The sequence below is a fragment of the Anomalospiza imberbis genome, chromosome 1, assembly GCF_031753505.1.
Source record: "Anomalospiza imberbis isolate Cuckoo-Finch-1a 21T00152 chromosome 1, ASM3175350v1, whole genome shotgun sequence".
NCBI lineage: Eukaryota > Metazoa > Chordata > Aves > Passeriformes > Viduidae > Anomalospiza > Anomalospiza imberbis.
In genome coordinates, this window is record NC_089681.1 from 65,324,437 (window position 1) to 65,336,053 (window position 11,617).

An 11,617-nucleotide genomic window follows, 5' to 3' on the forward strand; every position below is an offset into this window, starting at 1 on the left:
CATTTTATCTCACATTCTGTTAAATCTTATTAATCCCATCCCAGAGCAATGCTTTTCCCTCTTCCAGCCTCTCTTAAAGACTCCTTCACACTTACTTCTTTTTTAATTTAGCTTATGCAGGTACTTTGTTACCCTTTTGTTTAATCATTTCTTTGGTTCCATATATTCTACTATCCCTGATTCTGCCTCACATTGCTTATACCTCTAGGCTGCACTTGTATGTGTCACACACAAGCAAAATCTGCATAAGAGTGCAAATTTAGAAGTTGTTTTTAAGATTTCAGCCTTGAAGATCAAGCGTGAGTTTGCCTTTGCAATACATACTGGAAAGATCGCACAGGAGTGAAGGATCTGATATTATCCATATGGCACTGCAGATTTCACCTTCAAACTCGAAAGAATCAAAATCCTCCTCTTCCCAGATTCTTCCATATTGCCAGGCAGGAGAATTCTGCCAATCCCAAATGCTAACACAGGCACCTATCCCCACTCAAAATACAGTTTTAAAACTAAGCTGGTGGCTAGGAACAGTCACATTTAAAATTCTTTTCTGGTCTCTACCCCACCTTACCACTGAAAACTAACTGTAAAAAAAGAGAAGGAAAATAAATTACCTCCTCCTGGTCTTTTACTTTACTATTACTGCTGCTTAATATTTTGTCTGTGCACTACAAAACCCAAGAATGGTGTTGCTGATATGACTATTTAGCTGATGTCTGTGACACAGAAACATAGAATGGTTTGGGTCAGAAGGGATGTTTAAGATCATCTAGTTCTAATCCCCGTGCCATGGGCAGGCATGCCTTTTAGTAGATCAGGTTGCTCAAAGACCCATCCAACCTGGCTTCAAACACTTCCAAGGGTGGGGCATCCACAACTTCTATGCATAACCCATTCCAGTGCCTCACCAGTGTCTCATCTCTGACATGTAAAGAGTAACCAATGAAGTATCCACCTGCTTCTAGAATTCATAAAATATTTTTATATTAGGTGAAAATCCGAATACAGACAAAATAATTTCTTGCACATAGATGGACAACCAGAAACATACAGCTAAAAGATTATAATTTTTATCATAGAGAACTGATATATTTAAAGTATTCCTGTACTTAACATATGCTTTATTTAGACCTCAGATTTTAGAAAGAATTCTCAATTTATTTCATCCTGTGATGGAATCAAGCAGTGTCGTGTTGCAGAAATCAAATGAAAGTGCCAGGGAATTTTGGTTTAGTTATGCAGACTGCCTGAAACACGAGCCATCTCATATAAGATAAGATTCTCTGAAGTAATAATAATAGATACTTCACACCTTCCCTGTTGTCAGTGTTCTACCAGCCTGTTTGGAGTCTCTCACTTAGGCAAGAAATCCTACTGAAGTCAAGAAATTATTTAACACGAATAGGAATTACTGAATTTAGCCATAGCTCTGCTATCCCGTTTTACAGGTAGGAACGGCAACACACAAACCCCACATTCAGTGCCACTTTAGGAGATGTTTCTAAGACCTGGAATGAGAACTCCTGAGACACTGACCATGCCTCTGTAATGGTTAAGTGAAAGCTAAGACTTTGAACTTACATACTTTTATAGCCTAAGTTGTTCCCCATTCAATACTATAAGGGAAAATGTACAAACCTTTTCAAAAGACACACAAATGAAAGAGAACACACTTCTCCACTGATATCACAACAGGAGAAGGAACCATTCATATCCTTATTTAAACACAATATTTACATTTGCTAAGTTCTACCCTTCTGTCCCTGTTACAGCCTCAGCTGGGTTATACAAATTTGAAACCTGATCTGCTCTGAGGTGTGTCTGGAAGATGGCCATTACAGGCTTTGGAACCAGATGATCTTTAACATCCTTTCCAATCCCAAGTCATTCTATGGTTCTATGATTCTACAAAATTTCATTAATTTCTGCACTGCTGATAAACACTCGGATTTTGTCCGGCAGGAAGTCCAAAGAAGCTTGGAAGTACATCAAGTACATCATAGCCAGGTATTTGTCTTCTCCTTCAGAAAGACAGGCTTTTTTGTTTATCCTGAAGGGTTTTAAGCCCACCTCAGGATCCTATTTCCTTCCCAGTTCATGTTCCCTATCTTTCATCACATTGTCTTTGAATATTGTGTACTCAAGGTTACTGAGGCAGCCATCATGACCTAAAGATATTGCCTGAAACTGCTAACGTTGGCTTGTAGACATTTAATGAATTCACCAGGTGAAAGAATGACAGTGGTATGACTGGTAAGAGAATCATACAGTCATGGTGCTTTATTCTACTAGAGCTCAAAGAACTCTACCACCTTGATTTGCATAACATTTTCAATTTTTGATTGCAGATTAAACAATATTTATGGGAGCTCCAGATGCCTCATGATAAAATGTACTGTTGTATCTAACATGCCAATAGGTTTGAAACAGATTATGCCACTATATACATGTTCTGGTTTTAACTGGGATAGAACTAATTTTCTTCACAGGAGCCAGTATGGGGCTTGGGTTTGGATTTTTGCCGGAAACAGTGTTGATAACACAGGGATATTTTCATTACTGCTGATCAGTGCTTGCACAGCGTCGAGGCCTTTCCTGCTTCTCACCCCACCTCATCTGTGAGGAGGCTGGGGGTTCACAAGAAGCTGGGAGGGAACACAGCAGGGACAATTGACCTGGACTGATCCAAGAGATCCTTAGCATATGGCATCATGTGCAGCATATAGAGCTGGGGGGGGGAAACGGAAGGGGAGGAATGTTCAGAATGATAGTGTTTGTCTTCCCAAGTCACTGTTAGAAGAGACAGAGCCAGGCTTTCCTGGGGATGACTGAACACCTGCTTGCCCAGAGGAAGTGATGAAAGAATTCCTCATTTTGTTTTTCTTGCGTGCATGGCTTTTACTTTACCTGTTAAACTGTCTTTGGCTCAATCCATGAGTTTTTCCTTTTACTCTTTGGATTCTCTGTCCCATCCTGCTTGTGGGGCAGTGAGCAAGTGGCTGTGTGGGGCTTAGTTGTTTAGGGTTAAACCACAACAACATGTCATTTATATTAATGAAATTTTATATTAACTGCTATTAAATAAGAGGACTAAGTTCTCATCAGACTTCCGGGGTTGGCCCTAAAAACTTGCTAGAAAACGAAGTATGTTTTAAAATGCACACAAAAGAGCCTGTCAAAATTATTAATAATAAATCCTTCTGCAAATATTTTTCAGTAAACCAAGAGCCAAATTGTAATCAAGAAATGTATAGTCCAAGCTATCCACACCTTAAAAGGCCAAATGAATGAACTAATTGTGTATTTTTTCTGTCATTTACAGAAGACAAGCATTGTGCTTCCTTGGATTAAGTGTTCACAACATCTAAATATATCTAATGCATAGATTACAAAGTCAGATGTTGCAAGACCTATAATCAAAATTATTGGATTCATAGTCCTTGTTAAAAGCCTTGCCGGCTAGCAGGAATCAATAGTGCATTATGTATATCACCCTATAAACAAAATTTAAGTTTTGTCACTGATACAATGGCAGTGCTGGAACAGGAAACCATCTACCAGCATGGAGTTGCAGCAGTGGATTGAGTAGGAGGAACTACCTCATCCCACTTTAACCTGCAATTACTTGGGCTGCTCCCAGCAGATTCTTTGGGACATGAGTGATCACTGGGACTTACAGTAAAACTCATTCCGAAAAATGAATTCCCTTTGAATTATGTTTAAAAATGCGTCTCTCCTCATGAGACATGAAATATCATATTTATATCAAGCAAATTCTGAACATTTTAGCTCTGATGCCACAGCTCTTCTTGCATTTGGTTGGAATTGGTGGAGCAATTACACTGTGTTGTCCAAAGTTAACAATTTTCCCTTTCCTACAAACATTTTCTGCACACAAAACAGCCTCCAGCCTATGCTGGCAAGTAGAGTACAGTAGCTGGATGCAAATCCAGGGAAAACTGGAGTAAATAAAAACATACTGCAAAGAAACACTGTAGCTGGAGACCCCGCTCCAGAATTACTTTTCACTTGACCTCCTACAAACAGTTGTCATCAGAGAGCTGTGTTAGCACTACCACACTGTATTTAAGTCTTCCCTATCTAATAAAGGGAAAAGCAAGCATACTGATGAAGGCAAACCATAAGACAGAGTTTATAAGAGGAGTTTATACTGTTAAGGGTGAGGGAGTACTTTGCTCTTAGCCCTGAACAACTCAGCCACTGCAGCACCAGATCATTAGACCCCCTGCTTTCCAGAGAGCCACCCTCCTTTCCCTGCCATGCCTGAGCACTTGTTACCTCTCACACTCATCCACATGCACCAAGATTGGGAAGGGAACTGCTAGTAGATCTGTTCAGCATCTGGTTCTTCAGAGTAACCATCTCCCAGGAGAAAAATACTAATTTTCTTCTATGCATAAGCAAGTATAATCGAAGAAAAATACCTATTTTATTATAAAGACTGTATTTCCAGCAGACAAAATGCAAATAAATAGTCATCTTTGCTTAAGGTAACATAATTCATCACCATTCAAACACCTTAAAATTACAAATATACACTCAGATGGAAACACATACACATATAGTACCATTTTAAACTAGTAAAGAAAGAGGTATCTAAAGAGAAAAATGGATTCATATTTTCAGATCTTACTGATTTTTAATGTATATCGTAATTGCATTCTGCATGGATACAGATAAAACCACTGCACCCCAGCCCCAAAATTACAAGGCAGCCCTGTGATAGTTCTCATTTACTTTGTTAAAAATCTAAGAAGACCCATCATCAATACAGGTTCATTGATAAGTATACCCAAATGAAACAGCAACTTTGCCCTGCAACAAAATGTCACTGAACCTGATGGGTAGTTGTCATTTAGGACAAGACAAAATACACATGTTCTCCTTTTATGGAACCACCACATCCACAGAATAAAAACTCCTTTGACTAAGCATCTTAGACTGACATTGCAGAATAACTAGGTGCAATAATACAATAAAATAATTTCAGTTGGTTAGCAGTAGAGAGAAATCCCACCTTACTTTCATAGCAATAAGTTCCACAAAGTTGGAGTGACTTCTGATCACTCCATTATTTTGTTTATAAAAGTTCACAGCTTTAAAAGACTAGTTTCAAAAACAAAACAAACAAACAAAATAGGCTTTAGAAGTGAATATATCCAAAGTTTGATGCCATATCCAAGTCTCAAAATGTAAGTTAAAGAGATGTTTAATCTAGGTTAGTACATTACAGAATAAGCTAAGTGTTGGTGTGCTGTCACTCATGCCAGTGGGAACAACCTCCAGATCAAACTCAACATTAACCTTACTTCAACACTGTCATACCCAGCTGAAAGCACTTCTGTCTTTCAGTTGTCATAAAAAAACCCCAAACACATGCTCTTTTTGTGTACAAACATTCCCTTTTTTTTTTTTTCCCAACAGCTAAGCAACCAACTAAAGGTTTCTAGGGTGTAGATTTTGAAGTGAGGACTGCTTTTCCAGAAACAGTTAAAGGACACTGGGAGAATTCTCTTTAAAAGCACGAGAAAAACAATGTTAAGAGCTTTCCATTTCCTGATATATTTTAGTGTTGCTGTGCTAAAAGACAATATCTACCTTTAAACATACAATATGCACCCAAAATAAAATTTAAGCAAAATGAGATCTGCTGTCAATAGCATCCTTTGGAAATATCCTAAATCCTGACATGGTGAGATAAAAAATCATGAAGAGTGCTGCTCACAGGTAACTCCTGGTGACTTCAGTAGGAGTAGTGGATATTTCAGCCTTCTATGGATTAAAATGAGGTGGCACGATTTTTATCTACAGAACAAGAACTGTTCTGTGCCACATGTGATTTTAACAGCAAACTCTATCAAATCAGAAAAATTGTATCATACTGCAGTGCTTACCAAGAAAATATGTTTAGCCAGCAGTCAGGGTTCAGCAGAACCGCAGATGACAAGCTAACATACATCATCCATATTTATTTATCTAAACTGCCAGTGCACTGTGCTTGTTTTCCATCCCTTTTTCTTACCCTGCATCCATTCAAGAATGATGTACACAGCACATCAGGTGTCTCTCCCCTCGCAGCTATCAAGCATTAGGAATGTCACATCTCACGCAAAGCATGCTTCCCACTTTCACAATCAGACAGCCACAGCAGAAAAAAAATCCAAGGCAAACTTGTGTAAAATATTTTAATTTAGGCTAACAAGAAATGATGAAATGTCTCTTGATAGCACAAGACTACTTCCATGACTGCTCATTTTTACTGAGTGTTATCTATGCAGCATGTGGAAAGACAGGATATTTTGGAATTGCATTAACTAGACAGGAAACATTAATGTTCCTGTATCCATGAAGGCCTCCAAACACACATTACAGCTACCATTATAGCTCATTTGTAAACTTTTAGATACAAAAATGATTCAACCTGTTAGAAAACCAAGTATACCAAGTGCTCTTTCATGTACTTTGTATTAACTAGATTTTATAAGTAAATTCAAGTCTCACAGCCAGACAAGTGTTAATACTTTTGACCTAATATCTGAGACTGTGTACCATTGTGAAGCCAATTTTCCTTACAAGTTCTTAAGCAAAATCCCTGTTTGTTTTGAAACAAACAAGAGAGATGTGAAAAATCCATGAAAAAGAGCTAGAGGCTGTTATTTTGCTTCATATTAAGTGACACTTTGCAAATGGCACCCTGCAAGTTATACCTTAACACCTTGTTAAAATTCAAGTAAAATCTATATTACTCCGCTTCATACACATAGGTAAAATACATAATTGAAGGCACACTAAAAGACTTGGGGGAAATCCACGAAACACATAAATTACTTGATTGCCTCTGAATAATAATCGTTCCCCAGCAGATTTATAATAGACTGTTTTACTGTAAAAATGCATTTCTGCCATCAATAGGCACAGATTTCTGAAGAATGAAAAACAATCTAAAACAACTTTGGAACTGGGAAGTAAGCCGGACTCCAGCTGGCTGACCAAACTGATAATGTTTCCTGTCTCTTTTTCTCACTGAACACTAATATGTGACAGAAAATGATCCATTTACTCTGGATCACAACTGTATTCTCCCCACTCATCTCTGTAATAACACTATCTCGGGCTGCTGGAGGAACAGAAATGCTATTCTTTCACATTAGCTGTAAAGTTTCCCTTTTCTGCACTCCTCTACTGAGAAGCCAGATGAGGAACGGGAGCCATCACCTTGAAGGTGCCAGTAATGATCTATAGAAAGATGTTCTGGAGCACAAGGGACTGAACTCTGTGGAGAGCTCTGTAGCTTTCCTGCATCCCTGACCAGTTTCTCTCTCAGCAGCCTCTGCTGTGCTCCTTGCTCTATGCACAGGGACTGTTTGGTAGCTTTAACACTCATCATCCCAGGAACACGAAATACAAATGCACTTTGCACACGCACCCACACACTCGCTCACTCTCAAGACACACGTGCACACACACAGAGCTCCCTTGGCACTACATGCAATTCATTCCAAGTCCCCAGTGTATTGCTTCAAAACAGAAACCAAGCATACACACAGAAAACAAACAAACAAACAAACAAAAAATCCCAAAAAAACCAAAAACACCCACCCATCCACCACCAAATCCCAACCAAACATCCCACCAAAATATGAAAAAAACCAAAACAAATAAACGACACAGCAAGGAGGAGGGAATGAGGAAGGGAGTGGGAGGTAGGACGAAGAAAAAAGGAGAAGCTTGGGGTTTTTTTCCTGCTGTTGCTGTGGCTCCCAAGCATGCAGCGCTAAGGAAGAGTAGTTCCCCACTTTCATCAGCTAGCTACATCCTTGGGATAAAAGGGAGCAGTCCGGAATGATGCTGAAGCTGCAGAAGGCAAAATAAGGCTTTGCCTGTCTCCCCATGAAATTCTCTCCTCCACATCCCCTCCTCCCTAAAACCTGCCCCCTAAATGGGAAAAAAAAAAAAAAACCAAAACAAAAAAACATCCAAAACCAAAAAAAAAAAAAAAAAACACACAAGGAAAAAAGTGATGAAAAGACACAACTCACCTTAACAAGGGGTGTTGGATGGGGTCAGAGAGGAGGAAGGGTATAAAAAGATCTATTTTTAGCAGAGGTTGTGATAGTATTGAAACACACAGACACAGGGTTTGGAAGCAAGGAGAAGAGTATAAAAAATGAGGGGAAGAGAAATTATCAATAACGTGTAAGTCAGTCTGGCAGGAGAGAGGAGAATCCCCAAGAAAAAAAAAAAAAAGAAAAGAAAAAAAAATTTTAAAAACCCCAAAAAACAACCACCAAATGCCGAGAGGAGAAGGAGGGAGAGCGTGGCGGTGCCGGGGTTGTGTTTTGTTTCTCTTCGCTGGGGGCGGGCGGAGGCGGCGGGGCGGGGGTGTGGGGGGTGTTCGCGCTTTCGGCGAGGGGCCCCTCGCTGCCTCCCCGCGGGGCTGCCGCGGCCCGAGCCTGCTCCCGGCGGCTCCGGGCGGCCGCGCTCGCTCCTCGCCCGGCTCCGGCGGCTGCGGCGGGCGCGGCGCTCCCGCGGCTCGCTGGGGCTCTGCAGCCGCGTTCACGCCGCCGCCGCCGCTCCTCGGCCACCCCCGCGCCCGCGCTCCCGCCGCCGCCGCCCGCGGGCGCCCCCCGCCGCCAGCGCTGCGGGCCGGGTCGCGGGCGGGCTCCGCGCCGGCCGGGACGGCGGCGGGGCGGGGGCTCTCCGCGGCCGTGTGCGCAGCCGGCCGTGCCGGCGCTGACGCGGCCGCGGAGCCGAGCGGCTGCGCGGGGAGAAGTGCCCGTGCGGGGCCGGGGAAACCGCGGTCCCTGCCCGCGGTGTCCGTGCGGGACCCGGGTTCGCCCTCCGGGCTGCGGTGCCCCGCTCCTGCGGCCGCGCGTCCCACGGCAGCCGGCGGGCAAGGGGAGCTCAGGGCTGGGAAGCGAAAGTTGGGCGTGCTGAAAGGCAGCCGGCGTTTCGGCAGCTGAACGCTGCTTATCAGCGGCGCATCAACGTCGCTCGGTGTCGTTGGGGAGAGCATCAGTAACAAGCCGGGAGGCTGAGAACTGCACTTATTCGTCTCAAAAGTAGTAAAACCGCGTTCAGCCGCGCCTTTAACACAGAAGCGTGGCTCACAGAGAGCGGCACCAGCAGGTGATTTTCCTTCCTGGTCCAAATGGGAGCCACTCGCAGCGTTCTGCTGATGAGAACCATCGCCGGGTCACATTTATCTCAAAACAGCTGACAGAATCCAGAAAATATTTACGTGTTACTGAAGGAAGATTTTTACCCGACTTGGCACCCTCAGGAGTACTTGGTGACTAAAAATAAATCCTGTTAAAGTTGCTTTTAAGCAGATAAATATAAAAAACTGTGGACATCTTTTTACATTTTCATTGCTTAGAAGTAAAGAAGTAACAAGTAGTAAAAAGAAGTAAAAAATAACAAAAAAGAAAAAATGGAGAATTTAAGTGCAGAGAAATGAATGAGCTTTAAAAAGTACTTTATTTCTATCTACAGTGCTATTAGGAACTGCAAGTAAATATGTCTGTTTATGACTTGTGATTTTGAATTGGCATTGTCCCATAAATGATGAGAGCAAATGCAGACCGAGCTGTTGGATCCACAACCTGCAAGTGATGTACAAGCTGTGCTGAAGCACCACTGTTGCACTGAGATGAGCATATGTAGTAAATAGTAGAAGGATATGCTCCAGTATGCAAACTCTGTAAGTGTACATACTCACTCCATAAATACATATAGTAAATAGATGTAGTAAATAGTAAAAGGGTGTGTTCCAGAATGTAAACTGATGCTAAGAAAGATGCTTACTCACACTAGTGTTGGCTATTGATAGCTGGCAGTAGATAAAGGTATCTGGAATGAGTGTTGTGGAGGTACCGGGGTATGAAATGGTTGCTCCTAAACACTGTCCTCAGTGCCCACGGAGAGGATGTGATGTGAACCAGCTGCCAGTGGGGGTTCTGCAGGCAGCCTTGAGGAGCAGGTCATGGTGGCCAAATGGTCAGGAACCAAACCATCAGCAAGGGATGTGGAATGCCTAATTTTATTTGTCATTCAGCATGGCTCTGGCCTCACAGGTGCCTTTGGAGCGCTCTCACAGGGGCTCTGAGGGATACAGTAGTTACCTCTGTGCTCTGACTTACTACTAACTATCAGCTGAAGTAGACAAGGAGGTAAAATATTTTGAACCCAAGTCTTGGTTAGAACCAGAACATCCTTGCTAAATTAAATAGAAAAAAATACATCCTCAGAATGAAACAAAAAAATAATTATTCTTTATTTTAATTCTTTTTTTCCCTCCAGACAAAAGGTGCTTGCTCTGGGTTCACAGGAAGGAGGAATTGGAAGAATAATGGACTTTCCAAATCTCTCATATGAAGTAGAAATAAAATAAGAGCCAGTAGTTCCTTAAGTGAGCTTCTTACAGGAATCAGAGGAAGAAGATCCTCTTATGTCTTGTTGCAGGCTCAGTTTCTTCCCATTTCTTCTCCAGTTTCTTTTTGAACCAAATTGTTCAGCAGTATAAAGGATGAACCCAAGCGTTTAAGGGTTTGGATCACGTCTCCCTTTTTTAAAAAATCAGATATATACAGGATTATTCCTAGCCACACTAAGGGGAGTAAAGACATTGGAAATAAACTTTGTGCTACTTTGGGTCTTGATTTCTGCTATAACTAAGTTGGGAAAACATTTTATATGTTAAAGTGAGGGTAATGTTTTATACATTATGCTAGTAAATATTTTCTTTAATTTCAGTTCATTTTTAAGAAACTGTATCTCAGCATGTATTTGCATGAACTCTCATTGATTTTTAATACTCATTAATCATCTTGCACTGTTACAAAAGCATCAGTTTACTATAAACCACAGGTCCATTCAGTATGCAGTGCAAGGCTCTGACCATTACCAGTTCCCTTAGCTGCTCAATGCCCAGCAATATCAGGGTAGTACTTACTGTCAATTATAGCTCCGTGTCCCTGTTGACTTTCCCAAATTGGCACAGAGCTATTATTTTTATTCCAATTAAAAAGAAAACCAAAAACAAAACCAAAACCCTCTTTAGATGAATGGCTTTATAGTTGAATGATGAAAAGCACACACACTGGTGGTGTTCAAGAGCACCCAAATATAAAATGTTCAAATGCCAGCATATCTTTATAAAAGGTATGTTTCAGTTTCCATGTCAGAGGATCTGCATATTTAATGTCAGATTTGCAAGCATAACTTGGCACTCAAGTCTTTTGCATGCTGGGAAACGGTTTTACAGCTTAAACATACATTTACGGGGATGGAAATTATGACAAAGGTTAAAATCAGGGATTTTTTTTATTATCTATAGAGCTCCTGTAAAAATTCTTTTTTCCAGAAGACAGTGTATCTGCATTAGAGATAATTGTCTAAATTGCTCAAATAACCCAAAGGTAGTCAGAAAGGTTATTGAGAGAACAAGATAGAACATCTAAACTGACACAAACAAAATCCTTCCTCACAGGTCATTATATTGCTTCAGGGTGTCACTCTTGCTGCAAACAGTTATGGCCAGGGAGCTTTCCTCTGGTTTTCATTCATGCTGTCCAGAGGAAGACAGACTTTCTGT

General features: G+C 41.3%; 1 protein-coding gene across 18 annotated transcripts in view; it reads right to left on the reverse strand.

Annotated features, from left to right (window-relative positions):
• The window catches only part of LOC137476785 (poly(rC)-binding protein 3-like), a 498,078-nt gene extending 489,490 nt beyond the window's left edge, over positions 1 to 8,588 (reverse strand). For 5 of the 18 annotated variants that reach the window (XM_068195159.1, XM_068195136.1, XM_068195139.1 and 2 more), the window contains exon 1: positions 8,061 to 8,587. The gene's annotated coding sequence lies outside the window, so the exon portion shown is untranslated. Of the gene's footprint in view, positions 1 to 8,060 lie in introns of all 18 variants that reach the window. The other 13 variants (XM_068195176.1, XM_068195144.1, XM_068195164.1 and 10 more) reach the window with 7 other exon arrangements.
• Positions 8,589 to 11,617: the final 3,029 nt, after the last annotated feature.